This window comes from Loxodonta africana, chromosome 22 (genome assembly GCF_030014295.1).
Source record: "Loxodonta africana isolate mLoxAfr1 chromosome 22, mLoxAfr1.hap2, whole genome shotgun sequence".
In the NCBI taxonomy this organism is placed as follows: Eukaryota; Metazoa; Chordata; class Mammalia; order Proboscidea; family Elephantidae; genus Loxodonta; species Loxodonta africana.
In genome coordinates this window covers 15,579,801-15,604,198 of record NC_087363.1, presented here as the reverse complement: position 1 = coordinate 15,604,198, position 24,398 = coordinate 15,579,801, and the positions used below count along the sequence as shown (strand labels likewise).

The window sequence follows — 24,398 nt, the reverse complement described above, 5'->3', positions numbered from 1 at the left end:
GCCAGGACGTCATCACTGTGAATTCAGCTCCCTGCTCTGAAACACTGAGCTACCATTTACTGAAGATCTACTAACTGCCAAGACCTTGATACATGCCACCTCAAATGAAACCTGGTGACATGCTATGAGAGAGGTGATCACCTCCCTGAATCAAGGGCAAGAAATATTAAAATACAAAGCTACCCAGCTTCTTGCCCACTGGCTAAGGAAGGACTTTGCCCCACCTCACATCTTTCCTCCCCTCTGTCATGGATTGAACTGTGTCCCCCAGAAATATGTGTTATAAACCATAACCTCTATGCCTGTGGTTATAATCCTATTTGGAAATGGGTTGTCTTTGTTATGTTAATGAGGCAGGATCAGTGTAGGGTTATCTCAAGTCAATCTCTTTTGAGATATAAAAGAGATTAAAGAAAGCAGAGCTAGGGGAAGAGAGATGCCAAGACACATGAAGATGGCCCAGGAGCAGAAACTCAGAAGAAACAAGGACCTTCCTCCAGAGCCAACAGAGGGAGAAAGCCTTCCCCTAGAGCTGGCACCCTGAATCCAGACATCTACCCTCCTAAAACTGTGAGAGAACAACTTTCTGTTTGTTAAAGCCATTCACTTATGGTATTTGTTACAGCAGCACTGGGTAACTGAGACACCCTCCATCATGCAGTCTGAATTAATCAGTCTCCGTTACGCAAACTGGGGAGAGAAGCAAGGATACAGAGAGAACAGAGGATGGCAGGGATAGGGAGGAAAGAAAAGTCCTCCGAGGCAGAGCGAATGGGAGAGGAGTTTAAGTGGAATCTAGGGAATGGAGGGAATCCCTGGGTGGTGCAAATGGTTAACATGCTCAACTGCTAACAAAGAATGTAGGGGTTCAAGTCTACCCAGAGGTGCCTCAGAAGAAAGGCCTGGCAATCTAGTGCTGAAAAATCAGCCATTGAAAATCCTATGAAACACAGTTCTACTCTGACACACGTGGGGTCGTCACGAGTCAGAGTCAGCTTAACAGCAGCTGGTCTGGTAGGCGACAGGGGCAAGAGGTTTTAGGATGCCTGCAAGGTAAGGGTGGGGTGAAGACGGAAAGGAACGGAGAGGCATTCCTAAGAAGTGTTGGGACTGGGTATGAAACAGATCCCCCAGAACATTCTCTGAGAAACGCAAGCAAAGAGTAGAGCTCCTTGTGTTGTTGGCTAACAGACTGAGAACCTCTAAATGTAACAAAACCCAAAGTCTGGAGAGTTGAGGACTTTGGTGTTTGCTGAGATTACATTCTGATTTTACAGATAAGGAAACTGAGGCTCAGGGAGCATCAGTAACTTGCTAAAGAGCCTAAATTCAAGTTGCCTGACTCCAGAGCCCGTAGTCTTTCTCTCTCCACCTCTGTATCAGAGGGATAACAGCACTACTTCACAGGCCGAGGGAGACGAAGACGTGAGACACACCATGTAGAGTACGAGCCCACACCTTGTAGGTGATGCCAGAAATAATAGTTCTTTCCTTCCCCTCCCTTTGTCCTGATAATTGAGTTCTCCCGTGTTCAGAAGACCCAGCCCCTGCTTGATAACCCAATTCTGACTGCTGGATTTCTGACGTGAATTTTTTTGCCCCAAACTACTAGTCTCTCTCAGGTCTGCACACAGCCAGCATCCTGACCCTAAACGCCTCCATGGTGACAGCTGAGGCCCGCCTTCGTAACGGAAGGCTTTCCCTGCATCAACACCCTGGCCACTCATGCGTCTGAAGGCCTGGTCTTCTCCCCTTTGGTTCATTCTGTCAAGAAATGTTTGCTAGTTTCTGCCTTGTGCCAAGCACTGTGCTAGTCGCTAGGAATTTAATGCTGTTAGGAAAAAAATGTACAAAATTAGAAAATAAAGTATACTTTTGCAAAGTCATCTGTAGCACAAACCTGCTTATGGGTAAGGTAATTTTGTTTCACTTATATCTGCTTTCAATTAGAACCTGTGGCTGTAAAGTAAGGATGTTAACTTGTAACAGATCAATCAACTGCAAATAATTTCAGTTGAATATAAAAGATAATTCCAAAGATTACAGTTTTATTCTCCTGTAGAACACTAATCAGTTTTACATCAAGTTTTAATCTTATTCTAGCATTCTTTTTTCCCATGACTTTTTTTTTTCTTTTTTATTGTACTTTAGATGAAGGTTTACAGAACTAGTTTCTCCTTAAACAGTTAGTATACATATTGTTTTATGACATTGATTAACAAACCCACGACATGTCAACACTCTCCCTTCTCGACCTTGGGTTCCGTATTACCAGCTCTCCTGTCCCCTCCTGCCTTCTAGTCCCTGTCCATGGGGTGGTATGCCCCTTTAGTCTTGTTTTGTTTTGTGGGCCTGTCTGCTCTTTGGCTGAAGCTGAACCTCAGGAGTGACTTCATTACTGAGCTAAAAGGGTGTCTGGGGTCCCATGACTTTTTCTATGACTGTATAGCCACATATAGAGTGCTATATCTACATACAGTTACAGACAGAGAGCACATATATATGTATATATACGTATCTTCCTGGATGCTCCTTAGAACCAGCTTCCTCATCCTCATTCTCTCATTAATGAGTTAAATAAGTATTTTTCCCCAGGATAAGTATGTATTGGTACAAGAGTCCAGGAAAGTTTTCAGAGAAAAGTGAACCTTTGTATGAGATCTGGAGGAGGAGGAAGAAAACCATCCCAGGCCGAGGAGACAGTATGTGCAAAGGCCCTGTGGTGGGAAGTGTGACACACTGGAGGAATGGAAAGGTCATACGACCTCCAGCATCTGCAGCTGGACCTTTTGACCAACACCTGCCAACATACCAGACCAATGTTATCACATGACCATCAAGTCAAGCATTTCCTGGTCAGCCTGTGTCCTCACAGAGTGGAACAAGAGGAACTGCATCCCCTAGACCATGCAGCTGTAACTCCAGGCCACCGTTATCCAGCCACCAAGGGAAGGGCCAGGTAAAGGACAGTTGGCAAGTCTCAGTTCCTGAGAAGGATGACACCTTGTCCCTAAGCCCCAGGAGCCAGCCTCAGCACTAACACGGGAGAAAATTATGACCCTTAGGCTCCAATAGCTGTCACCTCCAACTCAGTCTCCCTGGCTTGCTTCAGCTTCACAGTCTGCTCATTCACCAAGTCCACACAGCATAAATACCAGCTCGAGAGGCTTCTTAAACCCCGTAACAGGATGGTAATCTCTGCACATCTGAGAACTGTTCTCCACCAGAAACACCATTCTATGCTCAAGTCCTACATCAGCCTCCTCGCTCGTTGCCGAACTCAACTCCTGCTTCCAGATTTGAACACGGGTGTGTCTCCGCTCTCTTCCGCTCTCCTTCTGTCATTGTAAAGAGCACCATCCCTGGGAAAGAAGACCCTACCCAGCCAGAGCCCAGTATTTAGCTGTTTGACTAGACAAGTTGCCCAGCCTTCCTGAGCCTCGGTTTCCTCATCTGGAAGGTAGGAGTGCTCCTACCTCCCTGCAGAGTCATTAAAGGGCTCTTTGATCATTGATTAAAGCTCACTGTAGACTACAGAGCACCGTATAAGCACAGGCGACTTCCATAGCTGTCATGATTACCAGCCGCTATTTTAAAAACCTCACAAGCTTTTGTTAAGTAAACAATAAAACTCTACCTGAAGCTTGGGCAAAATTACCATATAAAAATGTACAAAAACATGGCAAGGTACCATTTACAGAAGGCTGACAGGTACCGTTTCTGGACTCATCTGTACACTGGGAACGGATACGTATCATCTCAGGCTTTAAGATAATAACTTACAGAGAATTGAAGGCCATTCATCAACATGGTTGGCTTTTTTCAAAAGGGCCTATTTTATGGCAAGTATTCATAGTCCTCTAAAATTATCTGCCAGAAGGGAAAAGACCTTCAATGGCCCAAATAATTTCACCCCCCACTCAGTGAAGAGTAAATAAAAGTTCTTTTTTTTTTTTTTAAACAATCATGTGTCTTAATTGTCCCAGGACATGAGTACTTGTAAGGACATGTAATTTTTTAAGATTTCTCCCAGTTAGAGCTGTAACAACACACCCATTAAAAAACCAAATCCATTGCCATCATGAACACTTCCCCCACCCCCCTGAATTCAGGATAAGAGAAGAAAATAAGAGACGTAACAGGAATGACGGCTGATGCATAAGGCATCAGTTCTCAATCTGGGGTTTGTAATACCTCAGGATGTTTACAACTATAAAGAATAAATTAGCAAAAAAAAAAATTTTCCAGACATACATCATTTTAACTGACTTTGTATGCCTTTCTGCTCCTTGAGGAGCTGACTGAATGGCCACCATAAGATCAATCAGCGAGGATCTTTCTGGCCCCTAGCACACAAGAGACGTGTAGTAATTATTTTTCAATCAATGAATTCCAAAGTTGTTTGAACAGAGAAGGTGTTCAAGAGTCAGCCACTAGGGGGCAAAAGAGAGTAAGATTTCTTAGCATTGAAAAAAAATTTTTTCCCCCCAAATCTGGTCTCAATTTGACAGCCTAGGAGAGAGAAACCTAAAAAACCTAAGCTGAGGCTAAAATTAGGCATTTAAATGTTTTCTGCTAAAATGTTTACGAAACCTTCAGGGTTGACCTAAGAGATCCAAGGAACACGCTAATCACTCCCTTAGTCCAGGCAGTTAGAGCAAAACCCCAACCACTCCAGCGGAGAAAGACGTAGCGGTGGGCTTCCGTAAAGACTACAGCCTTGGAAACCCTGTGGGGTCGCTCCGAGTCAGAATCTGCTGCACGGGGCAGTGGGGCAGGTTTCTGGATTAGTCCAGGCACTGAGAACTTCTGTTTAAAATGCAAATAGGTTACCCATCAACCATGAAGTCCCGCACAGCACGTGATGTGAGAAGTCCTTCACTAGCTGAGTTAGTAAGGGGTGAGGCCCTGGGGGATGAGGCACAAGGTGGGGAAGTTTAGGTTGAGAGAAGGGGAATACAGGTGGTCACTTTGTTTGGTTTTACCCTCTGTCTTAGTTACCTAGTGCTGCTATAAGAGAAATACGATAAAATTTGTTTTCCCACAGTTAGGAGGCTAGAAGTTTGGATTCAGGGCACCGGCTCTAGGAAAAGCCTCTCTCTCTCTGCTGGCTCTGGAGGAAGGTCCTTGTCACTTCAGCTTCTGCTTCTGGGCTCCTTGGTGATAGGTTTGGCATCTATCTTCCCCCAGCCTGGTTTGCTCCTGTCCTAATCTGCTCTCAAAGGTAATGGGCTTAAAACACACCCTACACTGATATGGCCTCTCAACACAACAAAGAAAACCCACTCCCAAATGGGAGTATAACCACAGGTATAAAAACTAAAAACCAAACCCATTGCCACTGAGTTGATTCCGACTCACAGTGACCCTGTAGGGCAGAGTAGAACTGCCCCATACAGTTTCCAAAGAGTGCCTGGTAGATTCGAACTGCCGACCTTTAGGTTAACAGCTGTAGCACTTAACCACTGTGCCACCAGGGTTTCCACCACAGGTATAGGGGTTAGGATTTACAACACCTATTTGGGGGGAGGGGGCCACAATTCAATCCATAACACACTGTATGTACCAGCCCAGGAGATGTCCTCTAATCTCCATCATTGTCCCTCACCCCGTTTTGTAGATCTGGAAACTGGACTCACCAGTTAAGGAAGTGGGCCTCAATGAATGGCATCACCTTCTGTCCCCGTGCCCACTCCAGAACCCAGGAGTCTGCCGAGACTCCCTCCCTCCTCCTCATTTCTTCATCCACTTTGCTCAGACCCTCTCCTCCCCACTCCAGTCCCCTACCTTAGCTCCCTCCCTGCACACTGCAATCAGCTAGAAGTTTTTAGAACCCAAATACAATCACCCCTTCCCATCCCCACCTCCCATTTCAAATCTTTGAGTGCTTCCATGTCTCTTAGAGAATAAACCAAAAATCCAAGCCTGTTGCCATTAAGGTGATTCCAACTCATGGGGACCCCACATGTTTCAGAGTAGAACTGTTGTTCACAGGGTTTTCAAAGGCTGTAATCTTACAGAAGTAGATTGCCAGGCCTTTCTTCCATGGTGCAACTGGTTGGATTCAAATCACTAACCTTTCAGTTAGCAGCTAAGAGCAGACTGCAGCACCCAAGGACCTTCTTACAGTCTAAAATCCAAGATAAAAAGCACAGCTAAGGGGCCCTCCACCTTCTACACCCTTCCCCTCCACCCATCTCCTGGGACCCCCACCCCAGCACTCCCATACTGGGCCCCCAGCCCTGCAGAATGACCCATCATTAAATTGCACGGAGGCCTATGGTTCCCTCTGAGCAGCTGAGCCTCTGAAGGCCAAGCCCCAACACCAGCCCCTCTGAGAAGCCTTTCTGACCCCACAGTCTCTCTCAGGACTGAGGCTTCCCCTCTGGCCCCCCAACTCCCAGTTCAGACTTCTGGCCTGTCACCCACATGCGCTATGTGGGCACTAAAGTCAGCCCATGAGCTCTCAGGGTGGGGCCCACATTTGGTCATTCTGCGGCCCAAGCCCCGTCCAGGGTCTAGAACGGAACTGGCACCAGGGATCAGGCTGAGGGCATTGGGCTCTTGAAAGGGACTGCTATCAAGAGAAAGAGTCACAAATGGTGGGAGGGAAGAGACACTAAACACACACTCTGCCCCTGACAGCTTAGCCGTGGGCTTGTCTGAGCAGGAAGCACAGGGCAAGTGGGTCTGGCAGCTGCTCCACAAACAGGGCTTGATTCCACGGAGCCTACCGGGGGCAGGTTGTCACAGGAACTCAGAGGAGCTGTCTGTGGGGGCTTTTTCTACATCCATGTGTGCCTCTGCCCTGATAAACAGAGAGTGACAGCCTGCGGGGGAGGGGAACGAGAAGCCCTAGCAGCAGACAGGGAATGGGGGGAAGGGTGAAAGGTCTAAGCAGCCACACACCTTTTACCCTGTTGCTCTGTCTGTTGTGTCCATCCACCTCCCCCCTCCCCCGCCCCCGTGATTACCGGGAACACCAAACCGCTTTATGTTTTCTCTCCTCAGTGGGGCTCCCCATTCCAAGTTAGAAATCCAGGGCGGGGCGGGGGGTGCTTCCATAGGAACTTGTAAAATTTCCATAACTCCAAAAGTCACACCCCTCAGGAACTTTTACGAAGTTGTAAGCAAGGTTGCAGAGCCCTGGGTGGCACAGTAGTTAAGAGCTTGGCTGCTAACCAAAAGGTTGGCAGTTCGAATCCACCAGCCATTCCTTGGAAACCCTGTGGGGCAGCTGTACTCTGATGAGCCGGAATTGACTTGACAGTAATGGTTTTTTTTTTTTAAAGCAAGATTGCACGCAGGCTCTTCTGGCCTCTGTTTCCTCATTTGCAAAACAGTGCTTTGAACTTGTTCCTTTGGGGTTGAACCCCTGTTGAGAATTTGCATTTCTAACAAGTTCCCTGCTAAGAATGTACATTTCTACCCCAGATATACTGAATCAGAATCTAAACTTTAACAAGATCTCCAGGTGATTTTTTTTATTTTATCGTTATTAAGGTGAACCTTACACAGTAAATTTGTTTCCTATTCAACAACATATATACAGCTTGTTTCGTGGCATTGGTTGCAAACCCCTGAACGTGTCAGCACTTTCCCTGCTTCCTCCCTGGGTTCCCCATGTCCATTTGTCCAGCTTTCCTGCCCCTATTGTCCTTCTGAACTTTGCTTTTGGGCAAATGCCACCCTTCAGTCCTCTTATAGTTGATTGTTCTGAGATGTTCATTCCTCACTGGTGTTAGTGTTCATTCTACCGGCCTGTCTAGTGTATGGCTCAGCATACAGATTGAATAAGTATGGCGAAAGGGTACAACCCTGACACACACTTTCCTGACTTTAAACCACAAAGTATCCCCTTGTTCTGTTCAAACAGCTGCCTCTTGGTCTATGTACACGTTCCTCATGAGCACAATTCAGTGTTCTGGAACTCCCATTCTTTGTAATGTTATCCATAATTTGTTATGATCCATGTAGTCGAAGGCCTTTGCATAGTCAATAAAACACAGGGAAACATCTTTCTGGTATTCTCTGCTTTCAGCCAGAATTCATCTGACATTAGAAATGATATTCCTTGTTCCACGTCCTCTTCTGAATCCAGCTTGAATTTCTGGAAATTCCCCGTCGATGTATTGCTACAGCCGCTTTTGAATGATCTTCAGCAAAATTTTACTTGCGTATGATATTAACGATATTGCTTGATAATTTTCACATTCAGTTGAATCACCCTTCTTTGGAATAGACATAAATATGGATCTCTTCCAGCCTGTTGGCCAAGTAGCTGTCTTCCAAGTTTCTTGGCATAGATGAATGAGCACTTTCAGCACTGCATCCATTTGTTGAAACACCTCAGTTGACGTTCTGTCAGTTCCTGGAGCCTTCTTTTCTGGCAATGCCTTCAGAGCAGCTTGGACCTCTTCCTTCAGTACCATAGGTTCTTGATCATATGCTACCTCCTGAAATGGTTGAACGTTGACCAATTCTTTTTGGTACAATGACTGTGTGTGCGTGTATTTTTTCTATCTTCTTTTGATGCTTCCTGTGTCATTTAATATTTTCTCCAAAGAATCCTTCAATATTGCAACTCAAGGATTGAATTTTTTCTTCAGTTTCTTCAACTTGAGAAATGCCAAGCATGTTCTTCCCTTTTGGTGTTCTATCTCCAGATTTTTGCATATTTCATTATAATACTTTGTCTTCTCGAGCCACTTTTTGAAATCTTCTGTTCAGCTCTTTTACTTCATCATTTCTTCCATTTGCTTTAGCTACTTGACGTTCAAGAGAAGTTTCAGAGTCTCTTCTGACATCCATTTTGCTCTTTTTTTCTTTCCTGTCTTTTTAATGACCTTTTGCTTTCTTCATGTATTATGTCCTTGATATTGTTCCACAACTTGTCTGGTCTTCAGTCATTAGTGTACAATGAGTCAAATCTATTTTTAAGATGACCTCTAAATTCAGGTAGGATATACTCAAGGTCATGCTTTGGCTCTCATGGACTTGTTTGAATTTTCAGCTTCCATGTGAACTTGTATATGAGCAATTGATGGTCTGTTCCACAACTGGCCACTGGCCTTGTTCTGTCTGATGATATTGAGGTTCTCCATCATCTCTTTCCACAGATGTAGTCGATTTGATTCATGTGTATTCTATCTGGTGAGGTCCATGTGTATAGTTGCCGTTTATGGTGTTGAAAAAAGTATTTGGAACGAAGAAGACGTTGGTCTTGCAAAATTCTATCTTGCAATCTCTGGCATTGTTTCTATCACCGAGGCCATATTTTCCAACAATTGATCCTTCTTCTTTGTTTCCAGCTTTCACATTCCAATCATCAGTAACTATCAATGCATCCCAATTGCATGTTTGATCAATTTCAGACCGCAGAAATGAGTAAAAATCCTCAATTTCTTCATCTTTGGACTATATGAAGAAGAACAGGACATCAGGATTGGAGGAAGACTCAATAACAACTTGTGTTATGCAGATGACACAACCTTACTTGCTGAAAGTGTGGAGGACTTAAAACACTTACTGATAAAGAGCAAAGACCGCAGCTTTCAGCATGGATTACACCTCAACATAAAGAAAACAAAAATCCTCATAACTGGACCAATAAACAACATCCTGATAAACAGGGAAAAGATTGAAGTTGTCAGGGATTTCATTTTACTTGGATCCACAATTGGCACCCATGGAAGCAGCAGTCAAGAAATCAAACAAGTCATTGTATTGGGCAAATCTGCTGCAAAAGGCTTCTTTAAAGTGTTAAAAAGCAAGGATGTCACCTTGAAGACTAAGGTGTGCCTGACCCAAGCCAAGGTGTTTTCTATCACCTCATATGCATGCGAAAGCTGGGCAATGAGTAAGGAAGACCAAAGAAGAGTTGATGCTTTAATACTGACTAATTATACCATAGACTGCCAAAAGAATGAACAAATCTGTCTTGGAAGAAGTACAACCAGAAGGTAGGCCCCTTAGAAGCAAGGATGGCGAGACTACGTCTCACATACTTTGGACACGTTATCAAGAGGGATCAGTTCCTGGAGAAGGACATCATCCTTGGTAAATAAGGGGGTCATCAAAAAAGAGGAAGACCCTCAATGAGATGGACTGACACAGTGGCTGCAACAACGGGCTCAAGCATAACAACAATTGTGAGGATGGCTCGTGCAGTGTTTCCTTCTGTTATGCATAGGGTCACTATGAGTCAGAACCTATGCGGCAGCACCTAACAACAACTCATTGTTTTATATTTTTGACATTTCTCCACGTTGATACATGCAGGTAGTTAACTGCTCTATAGTATTTCACTGTACAGATACAATTGCAATTTATTTGTGCATTCTCTGGCTGATGGACATTTTGGGTGCTTACAGTTTTTCACCGTTACAAGTAACGCTAAAATAAACAGGGAGCCCTCTTGTTCAGATTCCTTGGGGACCTGCGCCAGCCAGTTTCTCTAGGGAATCGTGACAAACGCTGACGCAATGTTTTGTTCTCACTAACAGAATCTGAAATGTTCCCAGCTGCACGTATACACTCTCACCTTTCCATACCTCCCAGCAACTCTAAGACAACACACCTGAGTTCTGGCAGGTATCTGCTGGCGATTCCCAGGGCCTTGTCTTTCTTGATACAAGTATTGACTCCCTTCTACTTCCCCCTTCCTTCTAGAACGTGGGCGTGAGGGAGGTAGACAAACAGCCACCATGTGAACCTAAAGACAAAGGCTCCCAAAGAGAATGAGAGACTGAAAAAAAGACTCAAATTGTAGCCCACAGGATGGAGGCCACTTAGTTACTGAGGTGTAACCTAACTTCCTACCTTTCAACGCCCTTTATGCATCTGTCTGCAAAGGGATAGGAAATGTTTGTCCACAAAAGGTGAACTAGTCTTGTCTTAAATCCTAAAACTTAAAGTGAAGATTCTTAAATTAAAAAAAAAATTTTTTTTTTTACTTAAGGACTAGAGGAAAGCGTTGTCTTTCTTAACTGTGAACAGTGAGAACCAGCAGACTGGAAACGGAATATGCGTGCAAACACTTTCTGAGCGCTGGTGAAGAGGAAGGCAGTAACGGCAGCCATGCAGCCCAACACTGTGAGGGCTTGTGACGAATAAAATAACGATGGGGCGACGGATAATACTCAGAGCGGGCTTACTGTGTGCCAGGCACTGTTCCAAGCACTTCACATACATTATTTTAATTAAGCCTCACAAGAAGGGGAAGGTCTATCATTATCCCCACAAAAGATGAGGAGAAAGCTTAATAACTTACCGACGACGGAACAACGCTGGCGAGTGGCAGTCAGGCTCTGACCCCAGGCAGCCAGGCATCGCAGGCTGTGAGAGCAGCACTACAGGGAACGTGTCGCTGTGATAGGCTGAATAGTGCCCTTCCCCAAAGATGTCCGAGTCCTACTCTCCAGAAGATGTGAATATGTTCCCTCAAGTGAGCAATGGGCTGAACTGCATCCCCCAAAAAGACATGTTAGAGCCCTAATCCTTGGGACCTGTAAATGTGACCTTATTGGGAAACTGGGTCTTTGCAGATGTAAGCAGTTAACATGAGGCCATACTGGAGCAGAAAGGGCCCTAGCCCAATGTGACTGGTGTCCTTATAAAAAGATGAGAAGGACCCAGAGACAGAGAGACAAGCCAGGATAATGGCCGTGTACAGACAAGCCAGAGATGGGAGTGATGCTCCCAAGAGCCAGAAATGCCTGGGGCTGCCACAAGCTGGGAAGGAAGGGTCTTTCCCTGGAGCCTACGGAGAGAGCATGGCCCTGCCAAAACTCTGAATTCAGACCTCTAGCCTCCAGAACTGTGAGACAATAAATTTCCATTGTTTTCAGCCATATAACAAACAAACAAACAAAAAACCCAAACCTACTGCCATGGAGTCAATTCCAACTCATGGCAAGCCTACAGTTTGTGGTAATTTGTCACAGTGGTCCTAGGAAATTAATACACAGACACAGCGAAAGGGCCTTTGCAGATGTGACTAAGTAAAGGACATTAATGTGGGGAGACTATCTTGATTATCTGTGGTGGGGGTGGGGGGTCCCTAAAAGAGGGACCAGGAGGACCAGAGGAGTAGCAAGAGACGTGACAATGAATGCAGAGGCTCTTCTGATGCAAGGAAGGGGCCAGGAGCCCAGGACCGTGAGCAGCCTCCAGCAGCTGGAAAAGGCACGGAAAGGGATTCTCCCCTAGAGCCTCCAGGAGGAACCAGCCCTGCTGACAACTGACTTTAGCCCAGTTAGACTTTGGCCCTCCAGAACTGGAGTACAGTGGCTCACTTTTGTGTGGCCTTTCTAGCCATGGGTGGGACTGTGTGATAGGGTAACTGTGGCCCACCAAGGGGATTGGCCAGTTTTTCTATCCCACTGGGCTTGAAATGAGCCACCCCAGAGGCAGGAAAGAGAAAATTCCACTACCACCAAGGAATAACAGCCAGGAGTGGAAAGCACATCCTTTGGACCCAGAATCTCTGTGCTGAGAAGCTCCTGGAACCAGGAGACCGATAGAGCAAGCTGTAGCCCTGAAGATGGTGAGAAGCAGTGGCAGGAGAGACCAAGCACTGGGCTTCCCAGCCCACAAAGCAAGAAAGCTGAGTGCCTGGGGTGCCTCCAGGGCCTTACTGGCAGGGGCTAAAACAGCTTTGTAACTTGCCTGAGCAGGGCCAGACAGAAGTGTGCCTCTGAGCACAACTGAAAAGAGGCTGTCCTGATGGAAGACCTGTATCCTGAGGCTGAACTGTAACGCATCACTTCCCTAATAAGCCCCATAATCATGAGTATTGTTAGTGAGTTGTGTGTGGCCACTGCAATGAATTATTGAACTCAGCAGAGAAGCAGAGATTGCCGCGAGAGGAACAGTTGGTGTCACTGGTAAAGATGGCTGAGAGAGGAAGCTGATCTGACCTCCACCTCACAGGAATCAGCCTCAGGCTGTTGATTTTGATTCTCCTTCCCCCTGGTGTAGTTAGGGGAGGTCAGACACTGCCCTTGTGCCATCATAAGTGTGTGCAGTTTGAAGCCTGTCATGGATTGAACTGTGTCCCCCCAAAAATGTGTATTAACTTGGTTAGGCCATGATTCCCAGCACTCTGTGGTTGTCTTCCATTTTGTGATTATAATTTTAGGATTAGGGTGGGATTCTAACACCACTCTTACTCAGATCCAATGTAAAGGGAGTTTCCCTGGGGTGTGGACTGCACCACCTTTTATCTCTCAAGAGATGAAAGGGAAGCTGGCAGAGAGTGGTGACCTCATACCACCAAGAAGGCAGCACCAGGAGCAGAGCACATCCTTTGGACACAGGTCCCTGTGCCTAAGAAGCTCCTCAACCAGGGGAAGATTGAGGACAATGACCTTCCTCCAGAGCCCAAAGAGACAGAAAGCCTTCCCCTGGAGCTGATGCCCTGAGTTTGGACTTGTAATGTAACCTACTAGTCTGTGAGAAAATAAATTTCTCTTTGCTAAAGCCATTTGCTTGTGGTGTTTCTGTCATGGCAGCACTAGGTAACTAAGACAAACCACGACATTTGTGGTCATTACAGTAGCAATAGTAAACTAATACACGTGGTGACATTGACCCTGATCCCTGCCCTCAAGGAGCTTACCATCAGGGAGGGAGACACTCAAGCCGCCACCTGTTCTAACAGACTAGATGGAATACGGACCACGGAACCCCAAAGTTCTGGGGGGCCTGCAGAAAGGTGTCCAGTCCACTCGCGTAGGCCCCTGACTGCCCCAGCAGAATGTCCTTGTCATTCAACTGGTTACAAGACCCAGCTTCTGTTAAGAGTGACAAAGCACTTGAGAATAAACAATGGTGATGGCTGAACAACATGATAAACACAATGAATGTCACTGAATGGTACAGTGGAAGAATGTTGAAATGGCAAATGTCTGTAGTTACCACAATTAAATAAATAAATAAATAAACACACAGGGAGGTAATGACTGTCTGGAGCCACTTACTAACGGAGTTTTTAGCCAATTCATTTTCTAAGGGATCCGCCCTGATAATGTTTACACATTTGTAGGGGACAAAAACTTGGCAAGGGAAAAGGCAACGCCTCAGCTCTTCCTTCCTGGACTCCTTTGGCGGCTTGTCTGGACTGGCAGCGGGTTTTCCTCCTGGTCCCTTCCATTGCTCCCCCTGCGCCTTTGGATGGCTGATGCCTGGCCAGGGTCAGCCTCATAAACAGACTGTTCTAATGTAAGAGAGGCAGCATCATCTCAGCCCACAGATCTCCTTTAAGAGACCGCCTCCCGTGTGCGGTGACCCCAACAACACATCACTGTTACCCCAGCCCATCCAAGCAGAGACTTCATCACACACCTAGATAATAGTACCGTCCCTGCAGGCCTTGAAGTAAATGGGGGCACACAAAGGGACCTCCTCTTTATAAAATGTTCCCTTAAAATCCACAGGGGGGCCTGGTCCTTCCTGAAATGTAGACTCCAAGGACAAAATTTTATGCTTCACTGTTTGACAAAATAGATCCTACCTCTGATCTTTCTCGGGCAACTCTAAAGGGAAGCGCGTGTGGCTTCAGGATTTGGGAGATGGGAGCATCCAGGAATAACCAAAGAGAAGGAATAACAGCAAGCCGTTATTGAATATTTAATCGCAACTATCATAACAATCCTACGTCAAAGGTATTAATGAACCAGCTGCCGTTGAGTTGATTCTGATTCATGGAAACCTCATGTGTGTCAGAGTAGGATTGTGCTCTACAGGGTTTTCAATGGCTGGTTTCTCAGAAGTAGATTGCCAGGACTTTCTTCCAGGTATATCTGGGCGGCCTCAAACCTCCAACCTTTTGGTTAGTGGCCAAGCATGTTAACCATTTCCACCAGCCAGGGATATCCAAACCCGCATTGCTGTTGGGTCGATTCCAACTAACAGCAACTCTATAGAGGACAGAGTAGAGCTGCCCCAGAGGGTTTTCAAGGCTGTATATCTTTATGGAAGCTGACTGCCACAACTTTCTCCCAAGGAGCGAACTGCTGACCTTTTGGTTAGCAACTGAACACTCAACCACTGCACCACCACGGCTCCTCATAAGCCCACATCAGGAGAGACCTACACAAAATATTGGCTTCAAACCTTACCTGTAACCTTATGAATAAAGGCTGATTATCTTGATAACCATAAATAAAGCCATCCCTAGCACCTGGCACACAATTGGTACTTAATAATGTTGAATGAAAACTGAATAAACAGGAACCACTTTTAACAGGATCCACCACTTCCCTTGCCCCTCTGAGCCACACAAAGCAAGCATATATATAGAAACCACCCTAGCCACACAGTAAAGTAACATGAGAACAAAACACTGAGAAGCCAAGCTATGCCCACACCCGCCAGGGGAGCTCCCAGCTGTTGGTGTCAGGGACCAGTGAGGTATCTGTCAACCACCACACCGACAAGGCGGACTTCAGTTGTTTTTTAAACAAGCACTCAAAGTGGCTAATGGCTTCCCTGAAAGAAACCTCATACCTTCAGCCAAGAGACAAGTAGCTGATTAGGCGAAGTTGCATCCTCTGGCCCACACTGTGGACGGCCATCATCGGGGCCATCAGAAAACAGCCCACATGCTGACAGGCGGCATCCGAGGATGATCAGATTTCTATCAGTAACGACACATGGCTTTTCTCCCTGGCTCCAATCCAGGACCCACCCCCACCAGGCAGCTCTCAGCTTTTAATACTTCCTGAACAATCAGGCCTGTAAGAAAACGGTCACAGCAGCCATAAAGACAAATGAAGGCCTGATGCTTGCCACACATGGATAAGCCTTGAAACCATTATGCTGAGTGAAAAAAATCAGTCACAAAAAGACAAATACTGTATGATTTCACTTATGTAAAACAGCCAAATATGCTCACACTCATCTAGGGTCGCTGTGAGTCGGAATCAACTCGACGGCAGTGGGCTTGATTTGGTTTTGGTAGCTGTTGCTCTGTGCCATCGAGTCGATTCTGACTCATAGTGACCCCACTGGACAAAATAGAACTGCCCCACAGGGTTTTCTAGACTGTAATCCTTACAGGAGCAGATCTCCAGGTCTTTTCTGCCAAGGAGTCACTGGCGGATTTCAACTGCTGACCTTTTGGTTGGCAGCTGAGCGCTTAACAATTGCGCTATCAGGGCTCCATATATACAAAGAAAGAGAGTAATCAAATATATAAATACATAGAGACCAAAGATTCTTAGTGGTTACCAGGGGTAGGAAGGAGAGAGAAAAGGAGGTTATTGCTTAGCCGGCCCTGAGTTTCTGTTAATGGCAGTGGAATAACTGGGAAAGAGTGTACAATATGAAGAACGTTATCAACGTCACCGAATTATACATGCAAAAAATTGCTGAAGTGGCAAATGTTTTGTTATGTAAATTTTTACCACAATAAAAAGAAAATGATCGTGTATTACATGACATACAGGTCACCAGCACAGTCACTAGTTCCATGAACTGCCTGCCTCAGATGGCACTTGCCCCCCCAGAAAGCAGCCACACTTTCTCATGTCACCTACTCTCAGGGAGACGCCCGGAGATCCATCCCCGTTCGAGCCAACGAACGAACAAAAATCTCCTCCAAACCCTGACTGCCACAGGAATCCTTCTCCTGACACTCAGAGAACTCTCCCTGGTTGAGCTTTTCCACACTTTATGGCACACTCCTACTTAGGAGTATTGAAGCTCAAAGTCACTGATTCATCGATCAAGTCAAGTATACGAGATCAAATGGGCAACACCCGCCCGGGAACAAAGGAGAGAAGGTGGGAGGGGACAGGAAAACTGGACAAATGGACACAGGGAACCTGGGGTGGAAAGGGAAAGGGGGAGAGTGCTGACAAAATGCGGACTGCAGCCAATGCCAGGAAACAATTTCTGTATTAATCTTTGAATGAGAAACTAACTTTCACTGTAAACTTCCACCTAAATCACACACACAAAAAACCCCCACTGATTCAGCATAATGTGTGATTTCTGGCCTGGTGACTTACTTCCAAAAATCAGCCATTGGAAACCCTATGGTGGCTAGTTGCCTCCATGAACAACTGCCTCCTTTGCCACGACACCAGAACTAAATGGTGCCCAGTTACCATTACTGAACATTTTGATCAAAGAGTCTATAGAATGAATTCTATAGAAGAATCTTTGACCAAAAGGGGGAAAATGCAGAACAGATTTTAAATTTTTCATAGATTCTAGACTTTCTGGAGCCATGGAAGCTAGAAGAATCCCTGAAACTACTGCCCTGAGATAATCTTTAAACCTTAAACCAAAAATATCCCCTGAAGTCTTCTTAAAACCAAACAACAGTTTAGCTGAGCTAGTAAAGAATGTCTGCCTTGGGCATTCTGCGCTTTTAAGAACATCTATATGGGATCAAATTGACAACAGCAAGTCACAAGTAAAAAGATCAGATAGGAAGCTTGGGGGCAGGGAGTTTCACAACTCAGAAAAGGAGGGTGAGGATGGTTGCACAACTCGAAGAATGTAATCAGTGTCCCTGAAGTGTATGTGTAGACATTGCTGAATTGGCGTATATTTGTCTATATGTATTCTCAACACCACCAATAACAAAATAAAATTTTTAAAAAATCCTATGGAGCAGAGTTCTACTCTGACATACATGGGGTGACCACGAGTTGGAAATGACAGCATAGCAGCTGGTAACTGGTTTTTCATGTACATAAAGTTAGAAGTCAGGATAGCAGTTACCCTCGTGCCTGGAGGGAAGCACAGGGTTACTTCCAGGGCTCTGGTCCTGCTTGATCTGGGTACTGATTGCAAAGGTGTGTTCAGTATGTGAAAACCCAGCGAGCTGTATGGTTATTTGTTTATTTTTCTGCATGTATGCTATTTGTCCATAAGAAAGTTAATAAAGTGCTGATTCACATGAGCTCTAGGTTTGTTCTGGAACCTTCTGAGTGGTGTGGGGGGGTTGATAACGCCATACTCCAGCCACAAAAATCACAAGCTTTCTTTCTCAACAGCCTGAAAAACCAGTTGTTCCCGCTGTCCAGGGCCAGAACGCACTGGTTCCAGGACATTTCCAGCCACCCTGGAGGAACTGCGGCCACCCAGCACGGCCACCCAGCACCTCCAACGCAGGTGTTTATCCCAAGATCTGGCTTGGGGAGTTACTACTTGGTCTTCCAGATGAAAAGAGGCAGCCAGCAGGGTTTTCTGCAGAAACTCTTACTTTTAAAATCATCTAGTTGCCCACAGGGAATGACGCTTTTCCTTGCCTGTGACACTTTGTTTTTCAAAATTTGAGGCTTCTCCAGCACCACCCCACCCCACCCCTCCACTTCTACCTCCTCTCTTAGTCCTGGTGGCAGAGTGGTTAAGTGCTTGGCTGCTAGCCAAAAAGTCGGCAGTTCGAATCTACCCAGAGGCACCTCAGAAGACAGGCCTGGTAATCTGCTTCCAAAAAATCAGTCACTGAAAACTTGCTGGAGCACTGTTCAACTCTGACATGCATGGAGTTACCGGCAACTGGGTTTTTTTGTTTTGTTTTGTTTTTAGACTCTTCCTAGCTGGCCCAGCATGGGTGTGTTCTGGGAACTTTGCGGCTCAATGAGTCATCCTTCCTGGGCCTGAAGGCTGCTCCTGGATCTTGTTCAGTTTTCTTCAAGAGATTGGCTGGGGTGTTTGGGGTTCACGCCGCAACAACTTGCAAAACTAGAAGTCCTCTCCTTTCTATGCAGAGACTGAGCAGCACATGAGAACACAAGCACCATGCCCTTCCCTTCCCCTCCTGCTTAACAGGAAACATTCACTTCTGAGTCCCTTGATCAGGCTGTCATTTGGTCAGACCAACCATTTAAAAATTCAGCTAAGGCAAATTTCTCATCACCTAAGGTGAACCAGATGCCATCGCACTGATTCCTACCCATGGCAGCCCCATGCGCATCAGAGGAAAACCGTGCTCCATAGGCTTTTCAATGCCTGGTTTTTCAGACGTAGATTGCCATGTCTTTCTTCCGAGGTGCCTGTCGGTGAACTTGAACCTCCAACTTTTCGGTTAGCAGCTGAGCGCATTAACTGTTTGCACCAACCAGGGACTCCCCACCTACAGTATCCCAGCTAGAGCTGCTCCACTGGGCAGCTGGGGCTCGATGCCCTGGTCCAGGGCCAGCCTGGTCTTTTCTGGCCAAGGGACAAGGCTAAATGAGCCTGACATCACGAGAATTTTCCTAGCCTATTTTGTGCTCCACTAAGATCTCCAAAATGATTTAAACTGTATAGATCTCCAGGCAGAAAGTTTCTGTCGAGCTACCCTGGGTGGTGTGCTTTCCTAGAACAAATCAAACTTCAGCAAACTTAAATCCCTGGCTCTCTGGGGTGATTAATCCAAGGAGGTGACCTGCCAACAACAGTCGTTCTGGGAACGCGTGAGCATCCCTGAGGCGACCACGTTCCTTCTGCGGTCACCCCGCCAGCTCCATGTGGTACTGGGATGACCCTGACACCTGCCAATAAAACCCCACTTAACGGCTCTCTTGGAAGCCAAACAGAAACACACAGTCTGAGTGGAATTTGGGGGGAAAAAAAAGTCCTGGAATGGGATTCTTGGAGATGTGGACTCAGATCCAGCATCATGGACAAGTCCCTTCTCTCAGGGCCTTAGTTTCCTCGTCTGTAAAACCCAAGGCCACAATCATAGCATCCTCAAGCCTCTTGAAACTGGTGGCTTTTCGGTTCCACCCAAGGACGTATTTGAAAAAAAAAATTTTTTTTTTTTTTAAATTAGTTGCCAACATTTCTATCTCTGAAGAGTCCTCATGAGAATTAGCTGATTTTACATAAAAATCTCGCTTCCTGGGTCCTCTTGGAAAATGGGCAGATCTGACCACCATGGACCCATACTCCGGACAGGAGGCAGGAACTTGGAAGGGAGGGGTGAGCTGTGGAGTCACCCCCAAGCTGCTGCTGTCATTTTCATTACTGAGCTGGTTCCTTCGGCACTTAAGTTTGGGACTCCTGGCCGTATGTTCGATTCAAACTGGCTTTCTTTTTTCTTTAACACATAGTTTACATTTCTCACTTTTTACTTCAGCTGGAATGCTCACGGATGCATTCTGAAGTCAAAATATTTCACAAGAACTAGTACAAAGAGTCCATTAGGGAGACTCACGAAGCTGGGGGCCTGGGCACCAGTCTGTGAGCAATTCCAACGCTAACCACCCCGGGGACCCAGAGCTGGTTAAATGCTCTCTCCCCAGACCCTCTGGCCCCTGTGTGGGCTGCCTCCCAGGACCCCCGGCCCCCGGCCCTTAGCCCCTCAGGCAGGGACGCGTGTTTGGGAGCCGTAATGGTGAGGTCAGAGGCGGGCGGGGTTCGGAGGTACCACATCTGGGTTTTATCATCCTGCTGGACCAGGCCGGGTGTGCAGGCGGCCCGTGGGCCTGCCAAGTCGCTGAAGGAGATTTAACAAAAAAGCTAGCCGCACCACAGGGAGAGGCACATGGAGTGTGTGCAGAGAAGGGCCTCGGCAAACTCAGTGTGAGTCAGTGTGGCGAAACTCTCGGGAGGGAAGGTGGGACTTGGCTCCACATCTCTTTAAATGAACAGCCCCAGCCAAGAGGCACAGGAATGGAATAAAAGTCAGTTCTCAAACCATCTCAACAGTAGTGACGACAGCAGCATGACAGCAAACACTCACTGGCCACGGGCTCTGTGCCATTCCAACTGCGGAGCTGGTGGAGAACACCAAATATGCCGTGGACTGCTGAAGAAGGAACAAATCAGTCTTACAAGAAATACAGTCAGGATGCTCCTTTAAGCAAGGGCATTAAGACTTCAGCTCGCTTACTGTGGACAGGAAGATAAATCACTAGAAGTGGACGTCATCTCTGGTAAAGCAGATGGTCAGCAAACACAAGGAAAACCCTCAATGAAATGGACGGGCATGACAGTAGCAATGATGGGCTCGAACATACCCATGATCATGAAGATGGCACAGGACCAGGCAACATTCTATTCTGTTACACATCAGGTCATCATGACTTGGAGCCAACTCAATGGCAACTAACAACGACAATAACACTCTGTGCCAGGCATTGGTATGATCATCACCATCCTTATTTTAGAGATGCTGAAACCCAGTGTGATGGCTAATGTTCTGTGTCACCTTGACGAGGCCGTGGTACTCAGCTGCTTGCTAAAGCACTAGTCCAGATGCTGTTATAAAGGAACTTTGTGATTAACATTTATAATTAGTTGACTTTCAGTAAAGAAGACTGATAATGTGGGTGGGTCTCAACCAATCACTTGCAAGCCTTAAGAGCAAAAATTAACGTTTCCCAGAGACTAGGGAATTCTGCCTCAAGACTTGCACACAGAAATCCTACCTGGGTGTGTGTTCCACTCTGCTGGCCTGTTGTACACAATTTAGGACTAGCCAGATCCCAGAATCTTGTGTGCTAATTCCTTAAATTCATCTCTCTCTCTCTGTGCATGTGTGTATGTACATGTTGTTGTTGTTAGGTGGCATCAAGTGGGTTCCGACTTACAGCAACCTCGCACGCAACACAATGAAACATGGTTCAGTCCTGCGCCATCCTCACAATCACTGCTACGTTTAAGCCCACTATTGCAGCCACTGTGTTAATCCATCTCATTGAGGGTCTTCCTCTTCTTCACTGACCCCTCTACTTTACCAAGCATGATGTCCTTCTCCAAGGATGGACCCTCGTGATAACATGTCCAACACATGCGAGACAAAGTCTCGCCACCCTTGCTTTTCTAAGAAGCATTCTGGCTGCACTTCTTCCAAGACAGATTTGTTTGTTCTTTTGGCAGTCCATGGTGTATTCAATATTCTTCACCAACACCACAATTCAAAGGCGTCAATTCTTCTTCGGTCTCCCTTGCTCACTGTCCAGCTTTTGCATGCATATGAGGCAACTGAAAATACCATGACTTGGATCAGGCAGACCTTAGTCCTCAAGGTGACATCTTTGCTTTTTAACACTTTAAAGAGGCCTTTTGCAGCAGATTTGCCCAAAACAGTACCTCACCTCGTTTGATTTCTTGACTGCTACCCCATGGGTGTTGATTGTGGATTCAAGTAAAATGAAATTCTTTACAACTACAATACTTTCTCTGTTTCTCATGATGTTGCTTATAGGTCCAGTTGTGAGGATTTTTTTCTTTATGTTGAAGTGTAATCCATATATATACATATGTATATAATACATTTATATACACATATATATAAACTTACACGCACATATATCCTATTGGTTCCGTCTCTCTGGAAACCCTGACTGATACACTGAAGCATGGCAAGGTCATGACCTTGAGCAAGGTCACACTGCACCAAGTGGTGAAGCAGGAATCGGAACTTAAGCAGCTGACTCCTGAGCCCGGCTTTTAACCACAGAGCTCCCTGTCTCCTTCCAACAGGCAGACAGCACAGCACATGTGCCTTTGATGCTTAAAACTCAGCGACACACACTCTCTTCCATACTCTCGCTCATTGTTAAACTCTCAGGGGAGCTTTATTTGCGTTGCACCCCTCGCTGTGCACTGCTGATACACACAAAATCCCATGAGCTCTCCTTGATGCATGGTTGGAGGATTTTGGGCATAAACTTTGAGCACCTGTGACCTGTGCCTTACCAGCCAGCCTCAGGTGTGTGAAATACCCTCGTGCAGAATGCCGCATTGTCTTTGGGCACATTCACAGAAAGGCGTCTGCCTCCTGGAAGACGTGGGACCAGACGACCCCGGAGTTCATGACAGGCTTTCTGAGTAACAGGGCGTTCTCATGAAGAATAAATGTAGGTTGTTTCACAAAAGATACTTTACTGTAAGGAAGAGATGTTTGGGCCCTCACTCACGGTCTACTCTTAATTTACACACACTCCAACAAGCTTAGAAAGGACAGGTCAGAAGCCGCAAATATGAAGAAGGAAACAAGCCAAAGGCAAGGGTGCTAACAGGTGACAAGGGGATCAGGAGGAAGACCAAAAGGAAACTTCAAAGCAGACCTAAAGCAGGATCTCACATCAGCAAGCATGTCTCTAGACCTCTCCCTAGTTACCGGATACCTCACTGTATACTGTGATGACATTCAGACAGACACCATGGAAAATCGGGGAGCTGGGATCAGTGTGTCATACTCAGTGAAGCTGGGAGACACGCAGCCTCATGAAGAAACACAAGCACAGCTGATGAAAACAAAAACATATTCGGTATAAAGAGGTAAAGTTAAGCCACCTGGAACTTCCATGAATGGTTCTGAGCACTTGACCTAGCCTCTCACATTTTTTTTTTAATGGTGAGCTCCCTGAAGGCTTCCCACGTGGAGCTGTGCAGGTGATAGGCACAAGCAGGACAGCAATTCAAGTCTGATGTGGTGTGGCTCTCAGCCCCACCTACCTGCATGCAAATCACCCTTCCTCTAAACCAGTTGTTCTCAATCAGGGCGATTTTGCCCCTGCAGGGACATCTGGCAATATCTGGAGACATTTTTGATTGTCACAACTGGGTGGGGAGGCCTGCTATTGGTATCTAACGGGTAGAGGCCAAGGATGCTGCTAAATATCCTACAGTGCACAGGGCAGGCCCTACAACAAAGAATTACCCAGACCAAAATGTCAACAGCGCTGAGGCTGAGAAACCTGGTCCAAACCAAAGCAATGGCGGCAGATGAGGCTTTGTCATAAGAAAGAAAGGTGTCCTAACACTATCCTTTATGTACCTGCTGTGTGACCTTGGACTTTGGTCTCCTCACCAAAGTTCCCTCACCTGTACGTGGGGGATGACCACTCTGGCCTTCCCGGAGTACACTGGGGAACAAAGAGACAATGTTTGAGAAAGTGCTTTATCAACTGCAGGTCCCACACTGTCATCATCACCCCCCAAATGCTTGCCTCGGACTTGCCTGGGGGACGAGGGGACAGTAAAGAGAAGCAGTGGGTCTGGTTGAGTGGGAGGGCGATATCTCAGACTGGCCACCAGACTAGCCTACTGAGGCTGTAGACCCCCTCATGGACTGCCCGTGAAAGGCACATGCATTCTGAGGGCACCTGACGGGGCTGGTACCCTGCCGTTCCTCCTGGTGACAGGATGGGTGGGGCAGAGCATGCACTAGGTCTACAGGGCAGGGCATCAGCTCTGTGACCTGCCTCAACACCCAGGAACCACTACCACTTCTACAAAAACTGCCACAATAATAGTAACCATGGCCACCATGCATTCTTCTGTGCCCAGCCATGAATGGAACCCTCGTGTGTTATTTAGTCCTCACAAGGACCTCATGGAACATGGGTAGGATGATTACCTCCATTTAACAGGTTAGGTTAAGCAACTTGCCCAAGGTCTCCCAGCTCAGACAGAACTAGGCTTCACACCCAGGACTCTGACAC

General features: G+C 46.3%; 1 protein-coding gene across 13 annotated transcripts in view; it reads right to left on the bottom strand.

Annotated features, from left to right (window-relative positions):
- ARHGEF3 (Rho guanine nucleotide exchange factor 3) overlaps nt 1–24,398 on the bottom strand; it is a 353,777-nt gene that overhangs the window by 263,924 nt on the left and 65,455 nt on the right. For 2 of the 13 annotated variants that reach the window (XM_064274352.1, XM_023547607.2), the window contains exon 1: nt 15,511–15,654. The exons of the other annotated variants lie outside the window; for them this stretch is intronic. The gene's annotated coding sequence lies outside the window, so the exon portion shown is untranslated. Of the gene's footprint in view, nt 1–15,510; nt 15,655–24,398 lie in introns of those variants that run through there. 13 annotated transcript variants of the gene reach the window in all.